Genomic DNA, 14,552 nt, shown 5'->3' on the forward strand with positions numbered 1-14,552 from the left:
CTCCCCACAATCAGAACTCTTTTAGTTTTCTGTAGCACTAATTGTTAAAAGGTTTCTCCTTACATTGATCCTAAATCCATCTCTTTGTAACTTTCACCCGTTGCCTGCAGATCTACCTTCCAGAACCAAGTATTATATGTCTACTTCCTCTGTCATTTGAAAACCATTCAAATTCATGAAGAAAGCTTTCATGGTCCTCCCAAGTCTTTTCTGGGGTGAACATCTCTGATTCTTTCAACCATTCTTCATATGAACTGAAGGCACCTTCTTGGTTGCCCTACCCCCACCCCGTCCCTACAATGAATTAGGGAGGGGAGGGATATGACCAATGCAGAGATGTGTTTATAATGACTCTCATACTTGTAATGAGCTTGATTTTTCTTACTTTCTCAATGGGTGGGGGAGAGGAGGCTGGAAGGAGAAAAATTTGAAACTGAAAAAAATGAATTAGTTTAAAAGATATAGTTATATAGGGTTTTTTTTAAATAACCTTCATGCATATTAGCTTTAGGCCAGCTTGCTTCATCCATCAGTTATATATTCAAAGTAATCCTGAGAGTTCAGGTTGCGTGGTGTTGTAGAAAGAGTGCTGCTGGGCCTGAAGTGAGGAAGACCAAGGCCTAAGCCTTAACTTTGACACTTAATTATATGTGGAATTGTGGCCAAATCACTTTACCTATATGATGCTCAACCATCTCCCTAAGCTTATGAGGTAGGGTTGGGTCATGAGCAGAACTGGTCCAGGGAGTTCTAATGATAACAAAATTAATATTTAAAATTGAGATACTCAGGGGTAGCTAGGTGGCACAGTGAATAAAGCACTGACCCTGAGGTCAGGAGGACCTGAGTTCAAATTCGGCTTCAGACACTTAATACTTACTAGCCATGTGACCTTGGGCAAGTCACTTAACCCCAATTGCCTTGCCTTACCCCATCCAAAAAGCAATAAAATAAAATGAACTCTTTAAAAAAGAGAATAAAAGACCTCATTAAAATATAATTGAGATAGTCTCAAAGATCTTTTCTAGCTCCAAATTTAGGATACTATGATTCACGTTTTATAGAGGGGACTGAGGCTCAGCATAGTTAAAACAGCTATCTGAGTTTTGGAGGTGACATCAGAAGTTGTCTCTGTAGATTCCAAGGCCAGTACTCTGTCCACTCCTCCACACTGCCTTTCCCAGGAGAACACCATGCTTAGTAGCAACAGATACCCTGCACTTGTTCACTGGATTTTATTTGGAAGAAACAATGAAAACAATGTGGAGCCCAGTAAAATGTTGCAGACATCTGTACGGTCCTGCCCTAAATCACAAGCTGATATTTTCAACACCAAAGGGGACGGAGCACTTTCATTATTCCTTTTAAAATACAATGATGTGTGAAATGACAAATAAAACCCACTGAAATTCCAATTTTAGCTATTTAAGATTTTTCCCACATTCGTCTCCCTACTTGTTCAGAAATTGCCTGCAATCTTTGTACTTCTGATCATCGTGGATGGCTTCCCTGAAATCATCCAGAATTGTCCAGATGAAATCCCAGAGAATATATGCAATCAAAGCATGAAAATTCAAACTAGTTCCTCAAGCAGTAAAAGTCACTGGCTTATTAAGTTACATTTGTTTGAATGTTTTCGGCTGATTCACTTTAGTTTTCAGTAGGTAACTCAACCACCCAGAATACAGGACTTGGCAAGGAAATTAGAGGCCATCTAGCTTAACTTTCAGAAGAGGATACTGAAGATTAGAGAGGAAAAGGGACTTGCCCCAAATCATGAATTGTAGATTTCCAAGTGGAAAGCGGCTTTAGTGGTCAACTGGTCCAATCCTTTCACTTTACAGATGAGGAGACTGAAGTTCAGAGAGAGCAAAGAATTTACCCAGTGCCACATATAATAGACAGAGTTGGAATAGAGCATGGAGTTCATCTCATCCAATCGTCTCATTGTACAGAAGGGAAAACTGAGATTCAGAGAGGAGAAAAGACAATGTCATAGATCTTAGATTCAGAACAGGAACAGAGGGCGTCTAGATTAATTCTTTCATTTTTCCAGATGAGGATATTGAGGGAGAAAGCAATTGCCCATAATTTAAACCAGTTTCCTCCATACCCAATGACTTTTCATTGTTCATATCTCCTTATTTCTCCAGTTTTTAGGACCCCACAATTGCTGTTTTTACCGCATCATATTTATTTATTTTTCAATTAATATTAGGCCAGGGACTTTATTTAGCATGAGTCTCCTGAAATGACTGAACCTTGTAAACAAACACCGAGAACTAACATGAGTCATTTTTATACAGAAACATCAACTCTATTCTTCATAATTTTTCACAGTGCCTTTTCATTTTGCCATCAGAGAACATAAATTTACAAATAAAAATTCATACGCCTACCAGTCATACACACTAGAGTCATGCACAATTAAAAATGGAAGGCTTACTTTCTCCTATGAATTATAAACAGTTCTGTTTTAAATATGCACATTTGCCTCCTTGGGTAAGGGCTCTGAGATGGAGGTTTTGAATCTCATTTAAAATCTATGAAGCAAGACTCATAAATGGCCAGCTTTGTCTTGTTTTGACATCTGGATCTACATTGCTTTTAATGTAATTTTGATTTTAAAGTACTTATGGAGTAGTGTAGGTGCAGGAAGATTTTCTAGACCTGCAGAGGACTAGAGGTGGGGAAGCCTGAATGATCAGGATGGTATGGGATAAATTGTGTCTCTACAGTCACACACCTGTGTTCTAATTTTCTACTTACAACCTCTGGGACCTTGGGCAAATACTGCCTCAGTTTATTTAATTTTAAAATGAAGAGTTTAGACTAGCTGGCCTTTCATATCCTTTTGAACTCTAAATCAATGAGGCTATGTCCTCTAAAGTGTCTCCTGGCTAGCCCAACTTTCTCATTTTATACCTGAGGAGAGAGTGGGAAATTCACTTGAACCCATAATTCCCACAGTTCAGCCCAGTAATCCAGACCCCAATGTCATAGCTCCATGCTATTTTCACCACCACTAGTCAATCATGTCATTTTTAAAAGAATTTGATTAATTTTACTACAACTTTTTTTATCTTTGGATTTGGCTCAAAAATTAATCATAGATAGCATTTCTTTAGCATTTTAAGGTTTGCAAAGGGCATTACAATATGATCCCCTTTTTTCCTCTCACAATAACCCTGAGAGGTAAACACAATTATTATCCTCATTTTATTTTTTTTTATTTATTTGCCTTTTTGCAGGGCAATTGGGGTTAAGTAACTTGCCCAAGGTTACACGGCTAGTATTTTTTTTTGTGTGTGTGTGTGGGGGGTTGTCTCAGGCCGGAACCAAACTCGGGTTCTCCTGACTCCAGGGCCAGCACTTTACTCACTGCACCACCTAGCCTCCCCTATCCTCATTTTATAAATGAAGAAAATGAGGCACACAGATGGTAAGTGACTTGCCCTAGGTCATGCGCTTAGTAAGGATCCAAGGCAGGATTTGAATATGGTTCTTCCTGAGTCCATGCCCAAAGTTCTTCAGACTTCACCCCCTTGCTACACAAGCATTTTACTAAGCTCTTATTAAAGGCCAGGTATTGTCCTAAGCACCAGGGATACTAAGAGATGAGTCCCCTCAAATAGCTTACATTATATCACTCCTTTTTCTTTTCACTTCTGACCCTCATATGACCTGTGTCAAATCTAGTCACCTTTCTTTGCCTCAGTTTCTCATTTATGAAATTGTTATATTCATACATATAGTGTCCATCTTATAGGGTTGGTTTGAAACTCAAATAAGGTATTATATATATAAAGGGCTTTGCAAAATTCACAATGCTATATAAATGCCAGTTATCATTATTATTGCCAACTATACCACATTAGCATAACACTATATCGTTAGCAATATAATATGCAGTTTATGAATTTGAAATGAAAAGCCATTAATGGGGAAAATATAACTTTGAACAGTAGAATCTCAAGTTATAGTCTACATGCAAATGATCAGGGAAGGGATAATGGTAGTTTGGTCCTTTTGTGAGATTAGATCAAGGTGCTGAATGGCTCAAAGTTATGGAATACTGAGATCTTTAATAGTGAAAGTTAAAGGTCACTGGGGAGAAATGTCAAAGCACAGGGGCATGCAGGTTATAATCCATTATTGACCAAGACATGCTCAGGAGAGATAGTGTCAAGGATGTCATCAGAAGTTTGTAGGACAAGAAAAGGAAATGGGCCAGTCACATGGCAAGAATAAAGGAAAACTGACAATCACCTCATGTGTTCCACTGCTATCTAGGCTATGACAACAGGCCTAAGAAACAGCTTGCTTGCTTGTGTGTATGTGTGTGTGTGTGTGTGTGTGTGTGCGCGCGCACACATGCACACACAAAGGACAAATCTTTGGAAAGTAAATCTGGCAAAGTCTTTGATCTCATTTTTGAAGTAATGTCCTGAAATTCATTAAGAACATTTGTGAGATTACAAAGGAAACCAATTGTATTAAAAACAGTTAATAAAATATTTTTCTAAAAAGAAGTTGATGGATACCAGGTGAATATCCCCTATCCTAAAGGAAGGCATCAGTATATTGCATGGAGGCACTGTGGTGGGCTTCTGGAAGGGCCTAGAAAGGGTTAGAATGAATCATATTCATAGAATGTCTATAACCTACAGCCTCAAAGAAATTGTCCAAAACTCTGAGATCACAGATATGTCAAACACTGAAGTAAAGGGACAGGGAAAAAAATCTATCACTGATTTAATGTCCTGGACTTTGTTTGCTTAGGTTATGAGAGACCAGGTTTACAGGTCAAATGCTAGAGTAAGGAGGAACATCCTCATTACTAAATCGACACTTGTTTGCAGGATCTTTGCAGTGTGGATGCTCCCTCTAAAGACCTGTTGAAATCCCACCAGGACTTAGTTATCTATCTTTGTGAGTTATTGTCATCCAAGAATACATCACCTCCTAGTGATGACCATTGATATATTAGCTAATCTTGTCCTCAGAGGACAGTCTCATGGTATGGCCCTGGGAACCATACTGAATGTCTTTTTGGGCTCTCTAGATCCACTAGCGCCTCTTCTCCACTGGTCCAGACTTAAGTGCTCAGTCACCTCTAGACCACCCTAAAAGCTCAAAGGAGGACTGGAGTAAAAGTTCTAAAGCAAACTAAAAGTCATGGTTTATCCTTTAAGATATCCAAATGGAAGTCCCACTTTGTGTTAACTGACCACAACAAAGGCAGGATCTTTGATCTTTGCCACCTCCCCTCCTTGACAAATTTATAAGAAAAATAAAGTCAGATGATCACAGATTGATAGGTGGGAGGAATATCAGAGGGTACTGAGTCAAAAGTCTGAACTTTTACAGATGTGGAAGCTGAGACTCAAAAAGGTTAGGTGACTTGTCCAGAGTCATTTAGATAGTATGAGAGGTGGAATTCGTAAATGAGTCTTCTTGGTTCCAAGTTGAACACGTCATCAGCTACACCCATACTACCTCTTTCGTATCATTTGGACTATTAAAAGAGTTACATTCACCAACTGAAAAAAAAGGTTTCACATTGCATCCAATAGGGTAAAGACAATGAAGAAGGTATTCCTGAAATGAAAAGGCTGACATCTGATGTGTGAGTAAATCAAGGTTTCTACAAGAGCACAGATTTGACTTCACCAGAATCCAACTTTCTTCCAGCACTCTTGACAATAGTCATTAATATCTGATAAAGGTCACACAAGAAGAATGGATTCCACAGACTGTGGGATAAGCTTCTTATGGTGTTTTATGCTTGTCAGGCAGTGAAAAGGGAAGGTACCAAACTGCACCCCAAAGTTACTCCAAAAGAGTTAACGTCAGAAACTCTGAAAATAATCCACTTAACTGAAGATGATTATATTTCTAAATGAAAGCCTAGACCCAGGCAACCACTTACTCTCTTACATCAGCTCCCTAGTAGAGTGACGTTTTTTGGAACTCACTCTTTAGTGAACAACATTAAAAGAAAATGATTAAATAATGGCCGCTATAGATCTGGTGAGTAGGTGAACCCATTAATTTTTAACAGCAGAAATCCATATTTTCCCCTATATTGCCTAAATGACTTAAAAAGAAGCCGAAATATTAATGGGTAATTACCATCAAAGGGTCTGTGAAGGCCACCAGAAGTTTCCTAATGATCTCTGTTCTTTCCTGGTACCTATTGGGTCATGCAAGTGTTCATCCAATCAGTTGCCAGGTACTACTGACTCTTCACAACGTGGCTTCCCTACATCCCTTCCTCTTCACTCTCATAGGCACTGTCTCCCTACTTCAGGCTCTTTTCCCTTCTCTGATGGCTGTGATGGTCTCCTCCCTGGCCCTGCCTCTACGTTATTTCCCACGGAGGCACCATGCTGATATCTCTAATCGCTTATGTCACTTTTGCTCAGGGGTTTCCTTTACTGCCTATCACCCCACAAGGAAAACTCAAAACCTTTTCTTTGGAATTTCTAAAACCTTCCCTCTATGAATCTCACTTCTTTTTCTAGACTATCCTGCCCCCACCCTAAGACCTATTGATCCACTCAAAGTATCTTACTTGCTTTTCCACATACACAATATTTTGTCTCTACCCCAAAAGCTCCCAGCAGATGATCCTCCTTGCCTGGAATACACTCTCTCCTCATCTCAATCCTTTGCTGCCTTTGTTGTTGTCCTTAGTACTCTGAGAAGACCAAAATAACATCACGATGTCAAGGTCAAAGTACCGTGTGTCTGACTGTGGCTGATAAGAAGGTACTACACAGGTTGGGCAAAAATAATGTATTTGAACATTTGGGACAGAGATGTCTCTAAATTTGTGCATTTCACATTTCTCTTGAGTTTCTGCAATTCTGCTTTCCTTATAGAGCACAACAGCATTGATGTGGGCACATCATGTTGAATGGTCCTGTGACAGTGTCTCCTATGGCTCACCATCAATCCCAAAGTTCCTCAGAGAGGCTTTAAGAATGTCCTGTAGATGGAGTGGCTAGGCAGCTCAGTGAATAGGGCACTGGCCCTGGAGTCAGGAGGACCTGAGTTCAAATTCGGCCTCAGACACTTAACACTTACTAACCGTGTGACCTTCGGCAAGTCACTTAAACTCAATCGCCTTGCCCTCCCCCATTCAAAAAGAAAAAAAAAGTCCTCTATCACTCCTTCTGACCTCGATGTGAGTTTTTGTCTCATGTGAATTCTCTGTAAAACATTCTTTTAGACAAATGTACATTTTGAAGACAACCCATCAGTTGCATTCTCTGCAGTAGAGTTTGAATGTTTGATAGTTCAGCACAACAGAGGACCTCAGTGTCAGACACCTTATCTTGCCCAATGATCTTCAGAATCTTCCTAAAACAATTTAAATGGAAGCCATTCAACTTCCTGGAATGTCACTGGGAAATTGTCCAAGTTTCATGGGCATATAGCAATGAGCTTAGTAAAACAAATCTGTAGATCTTCAGTTTGGTAGGTGACTTGCTACCTCTTCTCATTCCTTCTTTTGGAGCTTCCCAAAAGCTGAGCTAGCTTTGGCAATTGTGCATCAACCTTATTATCTATGCGTACTTCCCAGGAAAGTATACTGCCAACATGAGTGAAATAATCCACAGAATTAAACATTTCTTCATTTTCTGTAGCCATGTATGAATGAAGTGGTGCTAGCTGGTGGAGAACCTCTGTGGTAATTATCAGGTAAAAATCAGCACAAGTGTTAGAAAATCACTTCACACTCTGTTGCATTTCAGAGGCTGCATTGAATGCACAATCATCTGTGAACAAGGAATCATACACTAATTCTCCCTCCAATTTTCTCTTGGATTTTAGCCCTTTCAAGTTTAATCACTTACTGTCAGTGAGGCAACTCATCTTGACGCCATTTTCATGCTCATTGAACATGTCTGACCAAAAACATCATGCTAAAATCATGTGAGCAAGCACATGGTCTTGATTTATTCCACTTGTGACTGGGAAAGCATGAGAACATTGTCGAACATCCATGCAAGCATGCCATACTGAAATTAGAGTATAATATTGATGAACTTCTCTGGGGAAACAAATTTTGCCATAATCTTCCACAAGCCCTCATGACTGAAAGCATCAAAAGTTTGGACAAATCTACAAACATTGTGTACAGATCTCTGTTCTGTTCCTGTCACTTCTCCTGGAATTGTTGGGCAGCAAACAACATGTTGACTTTTCCTTGGTCCTTTCTGAAGCCACATTGACCCTCAGGTAGGTGAACATCTTCTAGAATGGATTCATTTATTAACAATCAGCCTATTAAGGAGGACTTTGGCAAGAATCTTACCAGCAATGATTAAGAGAGAGTCTGCTCTCCCCCAGCATGGTTGTCATAGTATAACCTATTTCCTTTAACTAAATAAAGTTGGACAATGGGGGCATTCTTGATCTCCTGGAGGAAAACCTCCTATTGTCATTCAACCTGGAAGATTTCAGTCAGCATTTGTATGATCAGTGGACCCCTTGCCTTCTAGATCTCTGAATGGAATCAGCACTGGGTGCTTTGCCATAAAAGAAGATACTAATGGCATACACAACTTTTTCTTAAGTTGGAAGTTTGGCTAGAGAGGGATTGACTTCAACCTGAGGTATACTGTTAATGGCTTCAGGTTTGGTTGATGATGGTCTGTTGAGAACAATATGGAACTGTTCAGTCCATCTCTCCAGGATCAATCACACCTTTATCAAAACTCATCAATGTATCTCCATCAGCACTGTATAGTGAGATGTCCCAAAGTTCTTTGGCCCATAAATAGCCTTCAGGGCATCATAGAAGAACTTTGGATTGTTACTATCAGCATAAAGCTGAATCTCATCTGCCTTCTTACTGAGTCAAGAGGTCTGTACCTCTCTAATATTCAATTGCATTTTATTTGTTTTTGTTTTTGGATTTTACTTCTGATAGAGTTAAATTCTGCCTTCTTAGAGATGGATTAAATATCCTTCTGGTAAACCTTGTGGAGTTCTTGTTTTTCATTTACTAGTTTCTGAATTTTCCCATCATTTTTATCAAATCAGTCCTGATGTTTGTGAATATTCTGGCCCAGATAAGCAAATGCAGTGCTGTAAATGAAATCTCTGATAGCTGCCCACTCCTTTTCTGCTTTGAATGTTGCCTTTAGTGCCTTCAAAAGTAAACTTAAATGACAGCTTCTATTAGAGGGGTTTTTTTTCTGATTCCCCCAAGGGAAAAAAATACTATAGACTTGTTTTGTATAGGGTGTGTGTGTGTGTGTGTGTGTGTGTGTGTGTGTGTGTGTAAACATATATATTTTTTAATTCTCTTCCATACTGGTAGAATGTAAGCTTCTGGAGGGCAAGGATTAACTTATTTTTGTCTTTTCTTCCCTGCAAACTAGAGTACTGCATGGAATATAGTAAAAAATGTGTAAATGTGTGTTGAATTGAATTTAAAGGTGAATAAAGAAACCAATATTCAGATTTCCTGTAGTAGATCTATGATTCCATTCATTCAATAAACATTTAACAAATGGGAACTTGATAGGCACTAGAGATACAAAGACAAAGACAAAAATGATGACTCTCATGGAGTTTAATTTTTTGGGGGGAGACAGGGATAGGAGAATAAGGTTAACTGGCACATAGATGAACAAAAGTTATAGATATAGAAACACATAGAAATTTTGGTGATGGAGTCAGTAACAATTGTGGGATGTTAGGTCAGGTTTTGCTTACATAGAAGGCAGCATGAGAGTCGAACCCTAATTCAAACATATTTCTTTCCATTTTATAAACGAGCGATCTAAAGCTTAGGGATCTATAGTCCCATAACTAGTACAGGTATCAGACTTAAACTCAAGTCTTCTGACTTCTCTCATTCACCAGAATGGCAAAAGTAGCTTGATAGGAAACACCAAGTTCATTTTCATTCTGTGGAAGCTGATGAGCAGAGTGATTTATCTTCCTTGAAGGAATCTTGGAGTTCCAATCAATAAATCAGTCAATCAATAAGCATTAATCAAGTAACTTTTACGGGTCAGACGCTGTTCAAGACACTGAGCATACAAAGATGATATGAAACAGTGATTTTCCTCAATAAGTTTACATCTTTTTGAAGACAAGACACAATATACATAAATGCATTTGTAAAAAAAATACGAGTTCAATTTTGGAGCTTGGTGGAGGGTTACTAGGAACTAAGGAAGCAGACAATATTTAACATAGAAAATGATGCTTGAGCAGAGTTTTTCAGGTAACAAAGGGATTCTGAGAGTTGGAGGTGAGGAAGTTATGCATTCTAGGCAAGTGGGGCAACCTATGCAAAGACTCATAGGTGAGAGATGGATAGTCAAGGAAAATCCAGAAATTTATTTTGGCTAAATTGTAGATTGCTGGAAGAGGAGGAACATATAATAAAGTCTGATCATTGGTTAAGGCCAATTTGTGAAGAAATTTAAAAGAACATTTCAGCCATAACTTTGTGCAAAGTTATAGAGACAGGAAACTAAACACCGTGCACAGAAAACAAAATATTGGATTCTTGTGAACAAGTAGTCCAGTGTGATTCATTACTATTTGCAGTCTCATCATGTCGTCTCATTTTCCACCGCTCTTGTCCACCCCACAAATATTCCCTAGAGCAGGGCTCCATGATCTTTTGCTACAATGGGCCCCTGTGGAAGTTTGGTAAAGCCTTTGGACCCTTTTATGGAATAATATATTTATCTAATTTTTGATTTATGGAATAAAACAAGCATTTCCATAATATGGTATAATAAAAAGATTATTGAACATGAAATTGCAAATCTGTTCTGTACTAGTTGCTATTCCTTTTGAACATAGAGTAAAATAATGGTGTATTTTTTCTTTTTTTTTCTTTTCCCCCTTTCCTTCCCCTGCCCTAGAGATGGCTACCATTAGACACAAATATACATATATGTCTCTATATAGATGTAAATGTATATGCCCAAACATACATATGTATGTGTATATGCTATACATAATTCTATTCACCACTTCTTTCTCTGGCTGTAGTTAGCATCTTTTTCCATATATCTTTTATAGTTAATTTGGGTATTTATAATAGTAAAAATGACTTGTTCACTTAAACCCATTAAAAATATTGCTGTTACTATATGCAATGTTCTCTTGGCTCTGCTCACTTTTCTCGTCATTATTTTGTGTAGGTCTTTTCATATTTTTTCTGAGATCATTGAGTTCATCATTTCTTATAGCACAATAATATTCCATCATAATCATATACCAAAAATTGTTTATTCCCCAATTGATGGACATCTCTGCAATTTCCAGTTCTTTGCCACCATAAAAGAACTATTTATAAGTATTTTAGAACATATAAGTTCTTTCCCTTTTCCCCTAACATTTTAGAAATTGACGCAGAAATGGTATTGTTGGGTGAAAGATAACTTCATAACTCTTTGGGAATAATTCCAGAATACTCTCCAAAATGGTTGGATAAATTCACAATGGAATACTATTTTTAAATACATAAAATCAACAAATCATCAAACCTTTCTAGCTGCTTACTGTGTATCAGGCACTGTGTTAGGAATACAAAGGAGGCAATTATTGAAATGCAATTATAAAAATGTAAAAAAAAAACAGTTCATGGACACCAAATTAAGAACTCCTGCACTAGAGTGTTCATTATATATAAAACACAATGCTAAGTACTAAAGATAAAAGACAAAGTTGAAAAATAGCTTTTGCCTTCAGAGATTATTGGAATCTAACCAATGGACCACCCTCTAGTGCTAGCTGGGCTCACCAAGCAATAAGAATTCCTTTTTAAGAAACAGGAGAGTGAAAATGGACTATATGTAATTTCCATTTGAAGCATTACATGAATCAAGGGAAAATCTTGATGAGAGAACCCAACTAATATGCAAATATCAGAATCATAGCAGAGACCAAAAGATAGAGTCTGGCCCATGGTTACCCAGGACAAAAACATAGAGAAAGTTTCTCTGACTACAAATCTAGAACATTCTCTATTTAACTTCATTCCATGAATGTATGGAGCAGCACCAAAAAAAAAAAAATGATCATAAATGTTGAGCTATAACTGATCTTTGAAGCCATCTGGGCCAGCTTCCTCATTTTAGAGAAGAAACAGACCAAGAGAGTCCAAACAGCTTACCCAAGTTCACTTATTAATTAACTGGAAGAGGTGGAATGTGAACATTGATGCTCTTTTCCTAACCAATTGTACCTCCCACCACCTCTACATATAATCTAAATTTGATCTATTACTCTCCAAAGGGTTAAAATGTAGAAAACTTAATGGTCTTTTAAAATGATCAAAATTTGTGATTTTATTAATATGGGGAACTCTCTGTCTAGAAACTCCTTGCACTTACATAGACTGGTGACTCCTTTGTTATATACATCTCTAATTATCTAAGGGCACCAAGAGGCCGAGTGACATCCATATGGCCACCAACCCAGTATTTTCTGGTATATTGATGGAAATTATGTTATAGAAGACAAGTGAATCTTCAGAAAAATCAAGGAAAATCACATTTTGAAGTCTTTTGAATTTCTCACATATTAAATGGCATCTGTAAAAATAAACGTAATTGAGACCCAGAGAGCCAGGGTCTGCCCGACCACCCACAACTGAGCGCAGACCCCGGCTCCTTGCGCCATGTCCAGCAGCTCCAACGTCGTCGCCATGAGGAAGGTGGTGCAGCAGCCCCGGCTCGAGGCCAGGCTCCACCGCGTGAAGGTTTCTCAAGCTGCCGCTGATCTGAAACAATTTTGTCTGCAAAATGCCCAAAATGATTCCCTGCTGACTGGGGTATCTTCCAGTACTAATCCTTTCCAACCCCAGAAAGTCTGTTCATTCCTATAGCAAGATGACCCTAAGCTACTTGGGAAGGATCTCCGAATCCATCTTCATATGTGGATCTGTGACGCGATGTGATGTTCTGTGATGTGAGTTGTGACTATTCAAAGGAGAGAGAATTCTGAAGCCTGCACAGAAGCTTAATCTACAGGTGTGTAACAACGTGCCAAGTTAATCATCCAAATTTCAACTTGTGTCAGCCTTTCTCATCTACCTCTCCCTATTTTCTTCTGTTTCTGTTTTGTACACTGGCAAGAATATAATTAAGTATTCAGAGGAAAAATAATTAACCTAATTCTGCTTTGGTGTAATATGATGAAAGGTCAGAGGCGATCCACATTGTTTATACCCCAGGTAATTTTTTTCTCATTTTAACATTTTACTTTATTTTTAAAGTGTTGTGAGAATCCGGAACATGTTAAATTCCTTATTTCATTGCCCTACCTTATCGTTTGTAGAATGACTTACATCACATACATTTTGAGTTTGAATTTTGAATCTAAAGGAGAAATGCAGTGCACACTAAACTTGGAGTTGGAGGACCCAAGTTCAAGCTGAAGATTTACTATGTGTATCCTGTTTGTTATGTGTATGCAAGTCTCTAGGCATCTCTATGCCTCAGTTTACCCACTTGCAAAATGAAGGAGTTGGATACCACGATCTGCAAGTTCTCTTTTAGCTCTACATGATCTGAGTTCCAGCTTTTTGTTCAATTAAGCTAATTATGTATATGTGAAGTGCCCACTGTATGCCAGGCTATATGTTAGGCACCACTGAGTGTAAAAGAAAAGTTCTATGCCCTCAGGAAGTGTACTTTCCATTTCTGAACATGACATTCATCCACATAACAAATAGAATCATCTTATGTAATTTTAAATTCCATAAGAAGAAGAAACATTAGTGTTTCTTGACATTGACACAGATTTTATGAGAATAAATAAAATTGAGTTCTGTTGGGGAGAAAGACAATCCATTTCAATATTCATTTGTAGTTTATGTCAACATGGCATTTAACATTTTCACTCCCAGGGAATGATTATTTTTAACATCTAGAAGGATGTTTCCCTGTGGTAAAGGGCTCTGTGATATCTGTCTAAGAAATGGCCAAATTCTATACTTAAATAGGCAAGATGGGCAAAATGTGGATTTTAATAAATGTTCAGAGAATTAAATTGATTCATGCATGGGTTCTCCTTTTGGGTAGACCTATGACCCAGGGCAAGGCACCTGGCTTCTCTATAATTGTCTTTCCCTTAAATAGACTTCATGTGAGGATTTAAATATGAATAAATCATTATCTGTGGCATATCCAGAATGCACAGATAGAAATATCAGAAAAAATACTACACCGCAAAACTCCACATTAGCTCTTAAGATATATTTATGACCTTCCATGACTTTTTCAAGTTATTTTAAAATAAGCTGGTCTTTCACATAGGTGATGGAGTAGACAGCCATGAAGGTTTCTTCCAAATGAGAGATTTGATTATTCATAGGCTCATGGATTTAGGAATGGAAGGGATCTAAGAGCTTGACAAATCCAATCTCTTCATTTTACAGAGGAGGAAACTAAGGCCCAGAGACCTTCAGTGATTTTTTCAAGGTAACACAGAGAATGAATGACAGTGCTGCCTCCAGGATTCTGTGACTTGGAATTTGCTTAGCCATATTTTGCTATTCTTGT

General features: G+C 38.1%; 1 protein-coding gene and 1 pseudogene across 1 annotated transcript in view; one reads left to right on the forward strand and one right to left on the reverse strand.

Moving 5' to 3' along the window:
• Positions 1 to 14,552, reverse strand: part of LOC138172037 (protocadherin-15-like) — a 2,287,527-nt gene that overhangs the window by 78,702 nt on the left and 2,194,273 nt on the right. The gene's annotated exons all lie outside the window — the stretch shown is intronic.
• Positions 12,647 to 13,121, forward strand: LOC138172078 (guanine nucleotide-binding protein G(I)/G(S)/G(O) subunit gamma-5 pseudogene; annotated as a pseudogene).

Source organism: Petaurus breviceps, unplaced genomic scaffold (genome assembly GCF_028583685.1).
Source record: "Petaurus breviceps papuanus isolate PSGF00001 unplaced genomic scaffold, PetGlider_PUasm1.0 490, whole genome shotgun sequence".
Classification (NCBI taxonomy): domain Eukaryota; kingdom Metazoa; phylum Chordata; class Mammalia; order Diprotodontia; family Petauridae; genus Petaurus; species Petaurus breviceps.